Below are 18,950 nucleotides of genomic sequence, written 5' to 3'. Positions count from 1 at the left end.
TGGGGGTTACAGTTTAAAAAAAATATTTTTGGGTATCATAGACACCTTTGTCCAAAAATTGAATGGCTATAGCAGCATATAATATGTTCACCATGGTGATCTAGTGGTGAAGAATGAGGAAACATTGATGAAGGCTTCATTAAAAACTAGGCACAATACACACTAGTGCGTGGTTTGTGTACGAAGTAAAAGATGAGCTGACGAGCAAGATCCTGGGCCCGCGGCCGAGCTCGTGTACAGGAGCAGGCCCCACAAAGACCACCTGGACGGTACAGCAGCCAAAATGACCCAGGCCAGCAGTCAGATCTCAGCTGCCAGCGCCTGTGCCTTTGCTCCTCGGATGAGGGCGCCAGAGAGGTCCACCGGCAGCAGAGAGACCATCGCCCGAGGTTCTGCAGGTGTCAGCTGAACTTGCAGAAGTGTCTATCAGGGAACAGGGCGGCCATAGGTGTGACTTCCATGACGTCGGGGTGAACACCAGACAGACTATCGAACATGTCCAAAAATCGAAAGCTGGCACCTCTGGAACCAAGATTGCTCTTGTGACCAACCACAGCAGGTGTCCCGACCACAGTGGGGGCTGTACCAGTATCATTTTGACTTCAATCCTGCTATGGAGTCCAAGCGTTTGTGGTATGGCCTCCTGTACCAGCATGAAGAAACCATCGGGAAGGCACAGGCATTTTATGGAACTATGTTGTTTTTACCAAAAAGACTGAATAAGGTCGCCGAGGTGTTCAGTCAAACTCGAAATTGAGAGAACGTGCAGATAACAATCACCCTGACCAACGAGCTTCCACCGACCTCGCCCACCTGCTTCCATTTCTATAACATCATTTTCAGAAGACTTCTGAAGATAATGGATATGAAGCAGATAGGATGCAACTATTACAACCCGAGTGACGCCACCAAAGTCAAAGCCCACCGATTCTCCATATGCCTGTTATCTGTGGTAATGTGGTGGGGGCGGGATTATCTGTAGTAATGTGGTGGGGGGCGGGATTATGTGTGGTGATGTGGTGGGGGGGCGAGATTATGTGTGGGAATGTGGTGGGGGGCGGGATTGTGTGGTGATGTGTTGGGGGGTGGGATTATGTGTGGTGATGTGTTGAAGGGGCAGGATTATGTGTGGTGATGTGGCGGGGGGCGGGATTTGGGGGGGGCAGGATTGTGTGTGGTGATGTGGTGCGGATTGTGTATGGTAATGGAGATGGGGTCAGTATTATGTGTGGTAATGGGGTGGGAAGGGCGGGACTATGTGTGGTGATGTGTTGGGGGGCGGGATTATGTGTGAAGATGTGGTGGGGGGCGGGATTATGTTTGGTGATGTGGTAGGTGGGCGGGATTATGTGTGATGATGTGGTGGGAGGGCAGGATTATGTGTGGTAATATGGTGGGGGGCGGGATTATGTGTGGTAATGTGGTGGGGGGTGGGATTATGTGTAGTAATGTGGTGGGGGGTGGGATTATGTGTGGTGATGTGGGGGGGCGGGATTATGTGTGGTGATGTGGGGGGGCAGGATTATGTGTGGTGATGTGGTGGGGGGGCAGGATTATGTGTGGTGATGGGGTGGGGGGCGGAATTATGTGTGGTGATGGGGTGGGGGTGGGATTATATGTGGTGATGTGTTGGAGGCGCGGGATTATGTGTGGTGATGTAGTGCGGGGGCGTGATTATGTGTGGTGATGTGGTGGGTGGGCGGGATTATGTGTGGTGATGTGGTAGGCGGGCGGGATTATGTGTGGTGATGTGGTGGGAGGGCGGGATTATGTGTGGTGATGTGGTGAGGGGGCTGGATTATGTGTGGTAATGTGATGAGGGGTGGGATTATCTGTAGTAATGTGGTGGGGTCGAGATTATGTGTGGTAATGTGGTGGGGGCAGGATTATGTGTGGTAATGTGGTTGGGGGGCGGGATTATCTGTAGTAATGTGGTGGGAGGGCGGGATTATGTGTGGTAATGTGGTAGGGGGTGGGATTATGTGTGGTAAGGTGGTGGGGGGCAGGATATCTGTGGTAATGTGGTGGGGGCGGAATTATGTGTGGTGATGTGGTGGGGGGGCGGGATTATGTGTGGTGATGTGGTGGGGGGGTGGGATTATGTGTGGTGATCGGGTTGGGGGTTGGGATTATGTGTGGTGATGTGGTGGGGGGCGGGATTTTGTGTGGTGATGTGGTGGGGAGGCGGGATTATGTGTGGTGATGTGGTGGGGGGCGGGATTATGTGTGGTGATGTGTTGGGGGCAGGATTATGTGTGGTGATGTGATGGGGAGGGATTATGTGTGGTGATGTGGTGGGGGGCAGGATTATGTGTGGTGATGTGTTGGGGGGCAGGATTATGTGTGGTGAGGTGGTGGGGGGCGAGAATATGTGTGGCAATGTGGTTTGGGCGGGATTATGTGTGATAATGTGGTGGGGGGTGGGATTATGTGTGGTGATGTGGGGGGGATTATGTGTGGTGTTGGGGTGTGGGGGCGGGATTATGTGTGGTGATGTGTTGGGGGGCAGGATTATGTCTGGTGATGTGATGGGAGAGGGATTATGTGTGGTGATGTGGTGGGGGGCAGGATTATGTGTGGAGATGTGGTGAGGGGTGGTATTATGTGTGGTGATGGGATGGGGGGATTATGTGTGGTAATGTGGTGGGGAGCGGGATTTTGTGTGGTGATGTGGTGGGGAGGCGGGATTATGTGTGGTGATGTGGTGGGGGGCGGGATTATGTGTGGTGATGTGGGGGGGATTATGTGTGGTGTTGGGGTGTGGGGGCGGGATTATGTGTGGTGATGTGTTGGGGGGCAGGATTATGTGTGGTGATGTGATGGGGGAGGGATTATGTGAGGTGATGTGGTGGGGGGCAGGATTATGTGTGGAGATGTGGTGAGGGGTGGTATTATGTGTGGTGATGGGATGGGGGATTATGTGTGGTAATGTGGTGGGGAGCGGGATTATGTGTGGTAATGTGGTGGGGGCAGGATTATCTGTGGTAATGTGGTGGGGGCGGGATTATCTGTAGTAATGTGGTGGGGGGCGGGATTATGTGTGGTGATGTGGTGGGGGGGCGAGATTATGTGTGGGAATGTGGTGGGGGGCGGGATTGTGTGGTGATGTGTTGGGGGGTGGGATTATGTGTGGTGATGTGTTGAAGGGGCAGGATTATGTGTGGTGATGTGGCGGGGGGCGGGATTTGGGGGGGGCAGGATTGTGTGTGGTGATGTGGTGCGGATTGTGTATGGTAATGGGGATGGGGTCAGTATTATGTGTGGTGATGTGGTGGGGGGCGGAGCTACTGTGCAGGGGGCCGGATTAGCGAGTAATCACGATGCCTCTTATATATATAGATATCTATAATAGTATTTCAATATTTTCATATTGTAGAAGTATACACTGGGTTATAACAGGATGGTGCAGAGATATAAAAGCTGGAATATATAAGAATAAATGGGAAAAGTATACGTACATCTCATTTTGATGACAGTTCCCCCGAGGGAGTTTTTGTTTCTCATTAGTAACAGGCATCAGAAAAACACCCTTGCACAAAAATTGAGTGACTTTTGCATCACGGAATACGCTCATTCGGGTGTTGTACTGATTGTGGATGATGAGGATGAGGATAAGGAGGAGGATAACAACAAACAGACAAAAACAGGAAGCGAATAGCCATGTGTGGTTGGGGAGAGGTGCATGACAATACACCTCCACAAAAAAGACAATGTATTAGAGGTAATGTTTCACTGTTTTCATTTGGTGGTGTACAGAAATCTTGCCCAATCCAGCCCTTGTTCATTTTTATGAGAGTTAGCCTGTCAGCATTTTCAGTTGACAGGCGGATGCGCTTATCTGTTATAAGTCCACCAGCGGCACAAAAAACACGCTCTGACAGAACGCTAGCAACATGGCAGGCCAGGACATCCAAGGGGAAGAGAGCCAGTTCATGCCACGTGTCCAGCTTGGATACCCAATAATTAAAAGGCACAGAGGAATCACGGAGGACGTTTGTACGATCTGCAAGGTACTCCCTCAGCATATTCCCAAACATTGCACTTCTTGTGACAGCACCCCTTGCCTCTTTGCCTGCACTATGGGAGGGTCTGAGAAAACTGTCCCAGAAATTTGCCATTGCTCCCCTGACTGAGCTGGATTGTACTTCTGTCTCTCTCACTTGGAGTCCTTGATTGTACAACAAACTCTGATGTCTGCTGCCAGCATTCTCACATGGGAATTTTCTGAGTAATTCTGCTACTAGGGCCCTCTGGTACTGCAACATTCTAGCACACCTCTCTGCCTCTGGCAGAAGAGATTGAAAGTTCTCCTTGTAGCGTGTGTCTAGAAGTGTCACCAGCCAGTAAAGTGTGTCACCAAAAATTTTTAGAATGCGAGGGTCACGTGAAACGCAGCGCAACATAAAGTCAGCCATGCATGCCAGACTGCTAACAAGCAAGACTTCCTTTTTCTCACCAACAGGACGACTGAACTTGCTGTCTTCCTCCTCCTCATCCTCCTCCTCCCTGTCCTCAGGCAATCCCAGCTGAACAGATGGTTTGACAGCTGTGCTTGTAGTACCATCTATAGCGCATGAATGTAGCTCCTGTTCTTTCTCCTCCTCATTGCCTACCAATCCACACTGGGAACACATGAGGCTGTGCTGAGTGTCCTGTATGGTTCCTTGATCCATGTCCTCGTGCTCTGCCTGCAATGCATCCTCATTAATTGTGAGCAGAGAGGTTTTCAGAATGCTGAGAAGCGTAATGGTGACTCTAATTATGGCGTCATCACCGCTCACCATCTAGGTGCAGTCCTCAAAATTTTGTAGGATGGCGCATATGTCTGACATCCATGTCCACTCCTGAGGTCTTATGTGTGGAGTCTGAACTGAATATCGACGGCCTTGTTGATGTTGGTAGTCAACAACTGCCCTCTTCTGCTCACAAATGCTTTCCAACATATGCAGTGTAGATTTTCAACGCGTGGGGACATCACACATGAGTCAGTGAGCCGGAAGCTGCAAAGCTGCTGAAGCACGGCAAGGGCGGCTGAAGCTGTAGCTGACTTTCTAAAATCGGCAGACAGACGGCGTACTTTCACTAGCAGATCCGGCAGCTCCAAGTAGCTTTTCCAAAAACATTGAACCACGAGGTTAAGCACATGGGCCAGGCAAGGTACGTGTGTGAGCTCACCTTGCCTTAGAGCCGCCACCAGGTTACGGCCATTGTCACACACAACCAAGCCTGGCTGTAGGTTCAGCGGTGTCATCCAAATATCTGACTGCTCTTTCAGTGCTGTCCACAACTCTTCTGCATTGTGCAGTTTGTCACCTATGCAGATTAGCTTAATCACAGCCTGTTGCCGCTTGGCTGAGGCAGTGCTGCAGTTCTTCCAGCTTCTGACTGATGTGTTGATTTCAGAGATGGAGGCTGAAGAGGAAGAGGAGGAGGATTCGCAGGAGCTGTAGACTATGGGGGCAACCATGATTGATGTAGGGCCCGCAATCCTCAGCGTGGGGAGGATGTGTTCCATCTCAAGGTCCGACTTGGCCCCGGCTTCCACTATGTTAACCCAGTGTGCCGTCAGTGAGATGTACCGTCCCTAACCACAAGCACTTGTCCACTTGTCCGTGGTTAGGTGGACTTTCCCAGTAACAGCATTGTTGATGGCAGGGTAATGTTGTGGGACCCATGCTGGTGTAATGCCGGTATGGCACACGTGGAGAAATAGTGGTGACTGGAGACCGAGTACCTTGAGACTGCCGCCGCCATCAGGTTGCAGAAAGCTTCCATCTCAACGAGCCTAAAAGGCAACATTTTGAGTGCAAGCAGAAGAGAAATGTTAGCATTTAGTACTGTGGCATGTGGAGCGTTGGCTGGGTATTTTCGCTTGCATTCCAATGACTGGGGTATAGACAACTGAAGGCTGTGCCAGGACAAGGACATGAACAGGCTTGATGATGGTAATGCTTGACTGTGGGCAACAACAGGTTCAGGGCTAGAGGCATCTTCACATGCACGGTGTACTGGGGATTGGCTTCTCTGCAAAACAGTGGAAGAAGCAGTGGTGTCACCTGCAGATAGTTCCTGGAGCCTGGGGTTCGGCCCACAAAGTCGGGTGCTTTGCTGCCATGTGCCTGATCATGCTGGTGGTGGTAAGGCTGGTAGTTTTGCTACCCCTGCTGATGCTGGCATGGCAGGTGCTGTAAATGGCCTGTTTGGGATTATCAGCAGAGTCTTTAAAAAATAACCAGACTCGGGAAGATCTAACAGTTGGAATGGCAACTTCCCTCATGTTGGTGTTACAGGGAATGGATGCACACCTTCTGTCTGTGGCCATCACACTGCTTCCTGCCTGTTGGGGTGATATGCCTCCTTCCCCATGTGTGCTGCTGTCCTCGTTCTGTATGTCCTCCTGCCAGGTTGGGTCAGTCACTATGTCTTCCACCACCTCATCTTCCACATCCACACCCTACTCCCCCTCTTGACTTTCTGGCAATTGTGTCTCATCATCATCCACCTCTTGTGACACTTTCCCACCATCACCTTCGTGTGACCGTGGCTGGTCAAAGCTTTGATCTCTACATGTGATCTCATTTGGTCCCACTTCAAGTTGACTGGCCGAGAGTCCGGAATCTTGAAAGGGGAAAACTGAACAGCTCTTCGGAGTGTCCAAGTGTGGGATCAGTTGTCTCAGGGAACTCAGCATGGTGGGAGGAAGGAGGATCAGGGTGAGGAATATCCAGTCCACACTCATGGCTACTCAGACTTCTCCGTGTGAAAGACATGTGATGGTGGTGGTGGCTAAGTGACTGGAAGCATTATCTACTATCCAACCATCAACCATTTCACACTGCTCTGGCATCAATAGTGCTGTGCTGTGATCCCCTAGAAACTGGGAATGGAAGGTCAAGCGAGAAGATGTGGGTCTTTGTTGTGGTCCACTTTCAGCTTGGCCATGGCATCGTCCTCTGCATGCACCATCAGCATCACGTCCACTTCCCCGTCCCTTGCCTTGCCCCTTTTATATGGAATACTGAACTATTTCAAAAGCTCAACACAAATGTATATATTTAGAGCAAAATTATATCTGATCAGTATGCTTTCAAATCTTCGATTTTTCCACCACAGATACAACAGGTCGCAGCCCCAGATAACAGACTGTATAATTTTTTTTTTCTGTTGTTTGCAAAATTTGCAAAAAAATTAAAAAGGAGTACAACAAGTCGAGCAGACAGAACTATGAAACTTATGACTGGGAAGCTACAAATTTTCCAACACAGATACAACAGGCATCAGCCTGACATAACAGACTGTATAAAATATTTTTTTTGAGGGTGAAACACACAGAACTATGATACATATGCTTGCGAAGCTATGATTTTTCCACCACCGATACACCAGCCGTCAGCCTCAGATAACAGACTGATCTAAATGTGGCCTTGATTTTTTGGGGCACAACTAAATTTTGTCAACAAGTTGGCTATGACTAGTGTTGAGCGATACCTTCCGATATTGAAAAGTATCGGTATCGGATTGGATCGGCCGATATTCAAAAAATATTGGATATCGCCGATACCGATACCCGATACCAATGCAAGTCAATAAAACCAAAATATTGGAATTAAAATAAACCCTGTCTTTCCTTGTAGGTTCATTCTACATGATGGAAAACAACTAAGAATAATGTAGGATGTATTGGGGGACGTGGAGGAGACATTAAAGGCAAAGAGTTTTAGCCCAATCAAATGGAATAGCAGGAATTATTATTTTGTTTTTTTTTAAGACGTACAAAGATATTGACTGTGTTAAGATTTTTTTATATTTTGTCAGATATTGATGTTTCACTAATTCCATGCTCTTCACCTTCTTTTTTAATTGTCCGACACTTTATTCTTCATCATCCTCAGCAGCAGCATCTTTTACATCAACAACTTCTTCACCTTATTCATCTTCTTCTTCACCTTCTTCCTATTATACTTTTTTGTTACATTCTTCATATTCTTTTTATTAAACTATTATTCTTCTTCATATTCTACTTCTTCATCATATTCTTATTTGTGACAGGCATTCCTGTCATTGTTATCGATAAAAGTTTGAAGATTACACCTTCCGTTCTGCCTGTCACAATTGAGTTACAACAAGATTTGTCCGCGTTCAGTTTGGCCTGCAGCAGCAGGCTTTTTCCAGGGGCACCACGAGGAGGAAAGGACTCACCCCCATACACTGCTTAGTCTTCTTCTGCTTATAATTTAGATAATATATTTTGCTCTGATTTTTAGTCTTATGCTTAATGTTCTTCTGCTCTTTGTTCTGCAGCTTCTTGTTCTTCTGCTTCTCGGTCTTCAGGGTCGTCCTCTCCAGGGTCGTCATCTCTAGGGTCGTCGTCTCCGGGGTCGTCGTCGTCTTCGGGGTGGTCTTCAGGATCGTCGTCTCCAGGGTCGTCATCTCAGGGGCCGTCGTCATCTTAGGGGTGGTCTTCAGGGTCGTCATCTTTAGGGTCTTGAACTTGGAAATGTAGCAGAAGGTACAAGAAGGCTGAGGAAATGCCGAGAACCAGCTGACGGTACTGGAACCCGGTTACTAAGCAGGAGGTACCCGTGCCAGAAAGCACTACCAAGGACCACCTGGAGGCACCTAAACCAAAGGATCTGCCCGGAACCAGCTGACGGTACTGGAACCCGGATGGCTACCCGAAGGTCCAAGAGCCAATGGAACTACCGAGGACCATCTGACTTACTGGAACCTGGTTACTAAGCAGGAGGTACCCGTGCCAGAAAGCACTACCAAGGACCACCTGACGTTGGTGGAACTCAGATACCCAGAAGGAGGCACCTAAACCAAAGGATCTGCCCAGAACCAGCTGACAGTACTGGAACCAGGATGGGGAGCAGAAGGTACAAGAGCCAAAGACACTGCCGAGAACCAGCTGATGGTACTGGAACCCGGATGGGTAGCCAAAGGTCCAAGAGCCAATGGAACTACCGAGGACCAGCTGACGTTACTGGAACCTGGTTACTAAGCAGGAGGTACCCATGCCAGAAAGCACTACCAAGGACCACCTGACATTGATGGAACTCGGATACCCAGAAGGAGGCACCTAAGCCAAAGGCTCTGCCCAGAACCAGCGGAAGGAACTGGAACCAGGGGGACCTATTCAAGATTGTCTTCCTAAGAACCAGGTAATGGTGCTGGAACTCAGATAGGCAGCAGAAGGTCCACAGTTAAAACAAAAGTTGCTAGGCCGCAATCCGGCCGTAGTTACTGAAAATCCACAGTCCTACAGGGGGAGCTTGTCCTATTGACACTACAGAACCAGCCTTGATTGCCAGTTCCCGCAGCCCACATAGGAAGCACCTAAACTGCAGTCACCATAGAGTCGGCTAACCTGACCACAACAGGACAGGACAATGTATTCTAGGCAAACTGACCTTGACACTACCTGAAAACAGTTGGCGTGCTGGAACCGGGCTGGGCAGGAGGGAGTACCAGTGCCAAAGACACTTCTGAGCAGCAACTGGTGGTGTTGGAGCCCAGGGAATAAAGGAGAAGCAGAGTGTAGGCTGAGGCCTAATTGGAGCAAGTTGAAAGGGAACTTTAACCCCCCCAGGCATTAGCAACTAGAAGAGCCACCTTGTGCAGCAGTAATGCTGCACAAGGAAAAGGTGGCTCTTTTAATTATGCTCCTTGCACACGCTGAACGAAACACTTAGAAAATTAGTCCCCTCATACCGTGAAACCCTCCCGGAGGCGAGACTTTCCTTCTTAATGAGACGCAGCACAGCTGTCATTCATATCCCCTTAGCGCCAGGCGCAGCCTTCTGAGCGTTGTTTGTTTGTGTACCGGAGTCTGCGCTGTTATGTTATCCCTTCGCCATGCAAAGTTAGCGCTGCCCGTCTTCTGACATCATTTGATATCTAATTACACAACAATTGTCCTAGGCAATAGGTTTTGGCACTTCACATTTTATAATAACACATAGAAGACTCAGTAGGAATTTTCCCCTGAGTCAAAAGAAGAGAACAAAGATATTTTTAACAATACAAACTAATTTTTTTGAACATATAAAAGATAAAAAGTACGATACATAAAATCCAAAAAATACCCAGGGAAGACAATGGGTCACTACCCTAGTATATATTTATAGTGTATGCTGAAAAAACACAGTATACTATAACATGCGATATCCTTTTGCCTAGTATAACCGGCTGTATAGAAATATATGTAGATCAAAATATATTTATTTAATAACCCAATTCGGGCATACTTATTAGAGTGTTCTCATATATAACCCCCAGCACAGAAAGTTGTATAAAGAAACTGCATGAATAACATAGCCGATGCGATGGAATGTGCAGATTCCAGTATACAGCAGAGTGAGATAGTCAATTATAATAATGCTATGATGGCATTGTCATGCAAAATAAATATAGAGACAAAAACAGCACTATCACAACATCTATTCAGTGCCCAGTACCGGGTATACCAGTTACACTATCTTGATATATAGTATCTGGCACAAATATGGCGGATAGCAACCATTTGTGCCAGATACTATATATCAAGATAGTGTAACTGGTATACCCGGTACTGGGCACTGAATAGATGTTGTGATAGTGCTGTTTTTGTCTCTATATTTATTTTGCATGACAATGCCATCATAGCATTATTATAATTGACTATCTCACTCTGCTGTATACTGGAATCTGCACATTCCATCGCACCGGCTATGTTCTTCATGCAGTTTCTTTATACAACTTTCTGTGCTGGGGGTTATATATGAGAACACTTTAATAAGTATGCCCGGATTGGGTTATTAAATAAATATATTTTGATCTATATGTATATACTCTATACCGCCGGTTATACTAGGCAAAAGGATATCGCATGTTATAGTATACTGTGTTTTTTCAGAATACACTAGAAATATATACTAGGGTAGTGACTAGTGTTGAGCGATACCGTCCGATACTTGAAAGTATTGGTATCGGATAGTATCGGCCGATACCCGAAAAGTATCGGATATCGCCGATACCGATACCCGATACCAATACAAGTCAATGGGACACCAAGTATCGGAAGGTATCCTGGATGGTTCCCAGGGTCTGAAGGAGAGGAAACTCTCCTTCAGGCCTTGGGATCCATATTAATGTGTAAAATAAAGAATTAAAATAAAAAATATTGATATACTCACCCGTCCGGAGGCCCCTGCACCATACTGCTGTTAACCGGCAGCCTGCTTTGCTTAAAATGAGCGCGTTCAGGACCTTCCATGACGTCACGGCTTCTGATTGGTCGCGTGCCGCTCATGTGACCGCCACGCGACCAATCACAAGCCGCGACGTCATTCTCAGGTCCTAAATTCCTAGAATGAGGAGTTTAGGGCCTGAGAATGACGTCGCGGCTTGTGATTGGTCGCGTGGCGGTCACATGAGCGGCACGCGACCAATCAGAAGCCATAACGTCATGGAAGGTCCTAAACGCGCTCATTTTAAGCAAAGCAGGCTGCCGGTTAACAGCGTTAAGGTGCAGGGGCCTCCGGAGAGGTGAGTATATCCATATTTATTATTTTGATTCTTTATTTTACACATTAATATGGTTCCGATACCGATTCCCGATACCACAAAAGTATCGGATCTCGGTATCGGAATTCCGATACCGCAAATATCGGCCGATACCCGATACTTGCGGTATCGGAATGCTCAACACTAGTAGTGACCCATTGTCTCCCCTGGGTATTTTTTGGATTTTATGTATCGTACTTTTTATCTTTTATATGTTCAATAAAATTAGTTTGTATTGTTAAAAATATCTTGGTTCTCTTTTTTTGACTCAGGGGTAAATTCCTACTGAGTCTTCTATGTGTTATCATTTGATATCTGCCTGACTGCGCCTGTGCGGTCGCGCTGCCCGAGATCAGGCCCCGCAGTGTCTTCTGATTTATTCACACTGCAGGGCTGGGATTCATGGCCTTGCGCAGTGCATATCTTAGCCTCTCTAACTCATCTCCTTCTGCCTTCTTCAGACTGTGCGGTGTCAGCTGATCCCTAATCACATGCCATGGCCGTGACGCCGCACAGTCTGAAGAAGGCGGAAGGAGATGAGTGAGAGGCGAAGATATGCTCTGTGCATGCCCATGAATCCCAGCTCCGCAGTGTCTTCTGATATATTCACACTGCGGGGCTGGGGTTCATGGCCTTGCGCAGTGCATACCTTAGCCTCTCTAACTCATCTCCTTCTGCCTTCTTCAGACTGTGCGGCGTCAGCAGATCCCTAATCACATGCCATGGCCGTGACGCCGCACAGTCTGAAGAAGGCGGAAGGAGATGAGTGAGAGGCGAAGATATGCACTGGGCATGCCCATGAATCCCAGCCACGCAGTGTGAGTAAATAAGACACTGTGGGGCGTGATCTCGGGCAGAGTGGCCGCACAGACGCAGCCAGCCTGACACCAAATGATGTCAGAAGACGGGCAGCGCTAACTGCGCATGCCCAAGGTTGAACATAACAGCGCAGGCTCCGGGACAGATTCAAACAACGCTGAGGAGGTGGCAAACAGCTCCAAGGGGGTAGGAATGATGGCTGTGCTGTGTCTCATTAAGAAGGAAAGTCCCACCTCCGGGACGGTTTGAAGGTACGAGGGTACACATTTTATAAGTGTTAACTTCAGCGTGTGCAAGGAGAAAACCAAACAGAGCCACCTTGTCCAAATGCATCATTAGTGCTGCACAAGGTGGCTTTTCTACAGTAGTTACAAATGTCTGGGGGGGACAGGTTCCCTTTAATTTCTGTTGTTGTGACAGCGTGGAGGTCGCAGGACACATTGCCGGATACACAGCTGGGGATCAGCTAACGTTTCTGAAACCCAATAACACGGCAGCAAGTGTTGACTGTGAAAACGGCACTTCCGGGCTGCAACCGGCAGTGTTGGAGCCCAGGGACAGCAGGAGGAGCTGACTTGAGTGATTGCCGCACACACAGCAGGGGAGCGGCTGGCATTACTGAACCCCACTAACACTGGAGCTTGTGTTTTTCTCTGTGCAGACAGCACTTCCAGGCAGCAACTGGCGGTGTTGAAGCCCAGGGATTACAGAAAAAAAGAGTGTAGGCTGAAGCCTAATTGAAGCAAGTTTAATTTCTTAAGTTGTGTGAGTTTGGAGGGAGCAGGAGCAATTGCCGCACACACAGCAGGGGAGCAGCTGGCGTTACTGAACCCCACTAACACTGGAGCTTGTGTTTTTCTCTGTGCAGACAGCACTTCCAGGCAGAAACTGGTGGTATTGGAGCCCAGGGACAGCAGGAGGAGCAGAATTTAGTGATTGCCGCACACACAGCAGGGGAGCAGCTGGCATTACTGAACCCCAATAACACTGGAGCTTGTGTTTTTCTCTGTACAGACAGCACTTCCGGGCAGCAACTGGTGGTGTTGAAGCCCAGGGATTACAGAAAAAAAGAGTGTAGGCTGAAGCCTAATTGAAGCAAGTTTAATTTCTGAAGTTGTGTGAGTTTGGAGGGAGCAGGAGCAATTGCCGCACACACAGTAGGGGAGCAGCTGGCATTACTGAACCCCACTAGCACTGGAGCTTGTGTTTTTCTCTGTGCAGACAGCACTTCCGGGCAGCAACTGGTGGTATTGGAGCCCAGGGACAGCAGGAGGAGCAGAGTGTAGGCCGAGACCTGCACTCGAGGCAGTTTAATATCTGTTGTACTGTCAGCGTGGCGGTCGCAGGACACATTGCTGGATACACAGCTGGAGATCAGCTGACGTTACTGAACCCCAATAACAGAGGAGCAACTGTTGACTGTGCAGACAGCACTTCTGGGCAGCAACTGGTGGTATCGGAGCCCAGGGACAGCAGCGGGAGCAGAGTGTAGGCCGAGAACTGCATTCGATGCACTTTAATATCTGTTGTAGTGTCAGCGTGGCGGTCGCAGGACACATTGCCGAATACACAGCTGGGGATCAGCTGACGTTACTGAAACCCAATAACAGGGGAGCAACTGTTGACTGTGCAGACAGCACTTCTGGGCAGCAACTGGCGGTATTGGAGCCCAGGAACAGCAGGAGGAGCAGAGTGTAGGCTGAAACTTGCACTCAAGGCAGTTTAATATCTGTTGTAGTGCCTGCGTGGTGTTCGCAGGACACATTGCCGGATACACAGCTGGGGATCAGCTGACGTTACTGAAACCCAATAACATGGCAGGAATTGTTGACTGTGCAAACGGCACTTCTGGGCAGCAACTGGTGGTATTGGAGCCCAGGGTCAGCAGGAGGAGCAGAGTGTATGCCGAGTAGTGTTGAGCGATACCGTCCGATACTTGAAAGTATCGGTATCGGAAAGTATCGGCCGATACCGGCAAAGTATCGGATCTAATCCGATACCGATACCCGATACCAATACAAGTTAATGGGACTCAAGTATCGGACGGCATCCCTGATGGTTCCCAGGGTCTGAAGGAGAGAAAACTCTCCTTCAGGCCCTGGGATCCATATTAATGTGTAAAAGAAAGAATTAAAATAAAAAATATTGCTATACTCACCTCTCCGACGCAGCCTGGACCTTACCGAGGGAACCGGCAGCGTTCTTTGCTTAAAATGCGCGCGTTTACTGCCTTCCGTGACGTCACGGCTTGTGATTGGTCGCGTGCCGCCCATGTGGCCGCGACGCGACCAATCACAGCAAGCCGTGACGTAATTTTCAGGTCCTGAATGCCTAATTCTAGGCATTCAGGATTTGAAAATTACATTACGGCTTGTGATTGGTCGCGTCGCGGTCACATGGGCGACGCGACCAATCACAAGCCGTGACGTCACGGGAGGCAGGAAACGCGCGCATTTTAAAATTACGTCACGGCTTGTGATTGGTTGCGTGCTGTCCATGTGACCGCGACACGACCAATCACAGCAAGCCGTGACGTAATTTTCAGGTCCTGAATGCAGAATTAGGCATTCAGGACCTGAAATGACGTCATGGCTTGCTGTGATTGGTCGCGTCGCGGTCACATGGGCGACGCGACCAATCACAAGCCGTAACGTAATTTTCAAATCCTGAATGCCTAGAATTAGGCATTCAGGACCTGAAAATTACGTCACGGCTTGCTGTGATTGGTCGTGTCGCGGCCACATGGGCGGCACGCGACCAATCACAAGCCGTGACGTCACGGAAGGCAGTAAACGCGCGCATTTTAAGCAAAGAACGCTGCCGGTTCCCTCGGTAAGGTCCAGGCTGCGTCGGAGAGGTGAGTATAGCAATATTTTTTATTTTAATTCTTTCTTTTACACATTAATGTTGTTTCGATACCGATACCCGATACCACAAAAGTATCGGATCTCGGTATCGGAATTCCGATACCCGCAAGTATCGGCCGATACCCGATACTTGCGGTATCGGAATGCTCAACACTAATGCCGAGGCCTGCACTTGAGGCAGTTTAATATCTGTTGTAGTGTCAGCGTGACGGTCGCAGGACACATTGCCGGACAGACAGCAGGGGAGCAGCTGACGTTACTGAACCCCACTAACACAGGAGCGAGTGTTTTTCTCTGTGCAGACGGCACTTCTGGGCAGCAACTGGCGGTTTTGGAGCCCAGGGACAGCAGGATGAGCAGAGTGTAGGCCAAGGCCTGCTTGGAGGCAGTTGAAAGGGAACCTTTAACCCCCCCAGGTGTTTGTAACTGAAAGAGCCACCTTGTGCAGCACTAATGCCGCACAAAGAAAAGTTGGCTCTTTTATTTATGCTCCTTGCAAATGCAGAACTAAACACTTATAAAATTTGTCCCCTAATACCGTGAAACCGTCCCGGAGGTGGGATTTTCCTTTGTAATGAGACGGAACACAGCGGTCATTCCTACCCCCTTGGTGCCTTGCGCCGCCTCCTCGGCGTTGCTTGAAACTGTCCCGGATCCTGCACTGTTATGTTAAACCTTGGTCATGTGCCGTTAGTGCTGCCCGTCTTCTGACATAATTTTGTGTCAGGCTGACTGCGCCTGTGCGGCCGCGCTGCCTGACATCCCGCCTCGCAGTGTCTTCTGATTTAATCACACTGCGGGCCTGGGATTCATGGCCATGCGCAGTGCATATCTTCGCCTCTCACTCATCTCCTTCCGGCTTCTTCAGACTGTGCGTCGTCACGGCCGTGGCATTCCATTACGGATCAGCTGACGGCACACAGTTTGAAGAAGGCGGAGGGAGATGAGTGAGAGCCTGAGGTGAAGATATGCACTGTGTAAGGCCATGAATTCCAGCCCCGCAGGGTGAATAAATCAGAAGACACTGTGAGGCGGGATATGGGGCAGTGCGGCCGCACAGGCGCAGTCAGCCTGACAACAAATGATGTCAGAAGACGGGCATCCGTAACTGCACATGGCCAAGGTTTAACATAACAGCGCTGGCTACGGGACAGATTCAAACAACGATGAGGAGGCGGCGAACGGCGCCAAGGGGGTAGGAATGATGGCTGTGTTGCGTCTCATTATGAAGGAAAGTCCCACCTCCGGGACGGTTTAACGGTATGAGGGGACACATTTTATGTGTTAAGTTCAGCGGGTGCAAGGAGCATAACTAAAAGAGCCACCTTTTCCTTGTGCAGAATTACTGCTGCACAAGTGGCTTTTTCAGTAACAAATGCCTGGGGGGGGGACAGGTTCCCTTAAATTTCTGTTTTAGTGTCAGCGTCAAGGTAGCAGGACACATTGCCGGATACACAGCTGGGGATCAGCTGACATTACTGAAACCCAAGAACACTGGGTCATGTGTTGACTGTGCAGACGGCACTTCTGAGCAGCAACTGACGGTGTTGGAGCCCAGGGATTGCAGTTCAGGTGGTAGAAACATGAACACAACAGGAGACCTGGATACTGTAGCCAACCAATTATTTAATCTGGAAGAGGACTGGCAAATTCCTGCGAGATCCAGGCCTTGTTCATTTTCAGAAAAGTAAGCCGGTCAATGTTATCGGAGAATAGTCGCATGGTCTGTTAGTACACCACCTGCAGCACTAAAGACATGTTCCAATAATACACTAGCAGCAGGGCAAGCCAGCACCTCCAATGCATACTGGCTAAGCTCTGGCCATGTATCCAGCTTAGAGACCCAAAACTTGAAGGGGGAAGAGCCGTCTGGGAGTACACTGAGAGGGCAAGACATGTAGTCTGTCACCATCTGAAGGAAACGTTGCCTCCTGCTGACTGGAGCCGTCTGTGATGGTGTAGACATTTGTGGCAGGCACACAAAACTGTGCCACAGTTGGGCCATACTGGTCTAGCCTTGCGCTGAGGCACTGCTTCTGTTCCCTCTTTGTACAGAGCTTCCTCCACTGCCTCAATGCACTGAGCTGCTTTGTAAAGCATTAGCAGCACTGCTCTCAGTTGGACTGGAGAAGATGATGGAATTCACCAGTGTGTCTTGGTACTCCCGCATTTTACGCTCCCGGTTCAACGGTGTTAAGAGTCTTTGTAAGTTGTCCCGGTAGTGAGGATCTAGGAGGGTGTACACCCAATAATCAGCCGTGTTGAGAATGTGGGCGATGCGGCGGTCGTTTCTCAGGCACTGCAGCATGAAATCAACCATGTGCTGCAGACTGCCAACTGGCCAAGAAACGCTGTCCCCTGCTTGAGGCGTGATCTCTGCCTGCTCTGCATCACCCCACCCATGCTCTACACACTGATTACTGGAGAATTGCGTTACTCCCTCCTCTGGACAGATGTCTTCCTCCTCCATTGACTCCTCCTCATCCTCCTCACAAAGTGTCCCCTGCCTAGGCCTTTTTGAGGAACCACGTTGCGCTGACTGTCTAGAAGCAGATGGAATTTTTTGATTCCTCATCCTCCACCTCTTCCACAACATCATCCCTTAGCACTTGCAGTGTTCTTTCAAGCAGGCAGATAAGAGGGACAGTCATGCTGACTAGTGCATCATCTGCACTTGCCATCCGCGTGGAATCATCGAAGGCACACAAAACCTGTCAGACGTCCTTCATAGTGGCCCACTCAGTGGTTGTGAAGTCTGAATGTCGCAGAGTGTGACTTCTTTGCGCCTGATGCAGCTGGTACTCCATTAATGCTGGCTGCTGCTCACACAACTGCTCCAACATATGTAACGTGGAATTCCACCTGGTGGGTAGGTCACATATGATGCGATGTTCCTGAAGGCGGAATCGGCGCTGGAGAGCTGCAATGCGCGATTTTGCTATGCTGGAACAACGCAAGTGAGCACACTCTAGGCGGACCTTGTGCAGCAGTGCATCAAGATCAGGATAGTCCCTCAAAAAACTCTGAATGACCAAGTTGAGCACATGTGCCAGACATGGGATGTGAGTGAGTTTGCCTAGGGCCAGAGCTGCCACCATATTTTGTCCATTGTCACACACTACCATGCCTGGCTGGAGATTCGCTGGCACAAACCACACGTCACACTCCTGCTTGATGGCATTCCAGAGCTCCTGTGCTGTGTGGCTTCGATTCCCCAAAGAAATTAATTTCAATATGGCCTGTTGAAGTTTGGCCACAGCTGTGCTCATATCGGTCGTAACAGGTAAGCATTCACAGGTCCATGTGGAGGTGGACTGTGACGGCTACTGCAGCGCTGATTCTGAGGAACTTGTGTATGAGGAGGAGTCAATGTGTACAGACTGGATTCCTGCAATCCTTGGAGTTAGCAGAACACGTACAGTGCCACTCTCACGATCTGTACCCGGCTCCACAACATTTACCCAATGGGCAGTGAGGGAAAGGTGTCGTCCCTGTCCATGGTGACTGGTCCACGCATCAGTGGTGAGGTGGACCTTGCTACTGATGGCGTTTAGTAGGGCATGTTTAATGTTTCCCTTCACATGCTTTTGCAGGGCAGGGACAGCTTGCCTGCTGAAATAAAAGCGGCTGGGCACGTTGTATTGTGGGACTGCCAATGCCATCAATTTACAGAAGCTGTCAGTCTCCACCAGCCTGAATGACAGCGTTTCAAGGGAC

The sequence above is a fragment of the Ranitomeya variabilis genome, chromosome 7, assembly GCF_051348905.1.
Source record: "Ranitomeya variabilis isolate aRanVar5 chromosome 7, aRanVar5.hap1, whole genome shotgun sequence".
Classification (NCBI taxonomy): domain Eukaryota; kingdom Metazoa; phylum Chordata; class Amphibia; order Anura; family Dendrobatidae; genus Ranitomeya; species Ranitomeya variabilis.
The sequence above is the reverse complement of the archived record's forward strand: the minus strand, read 5'-3'. Positions refer to the sequence as shown.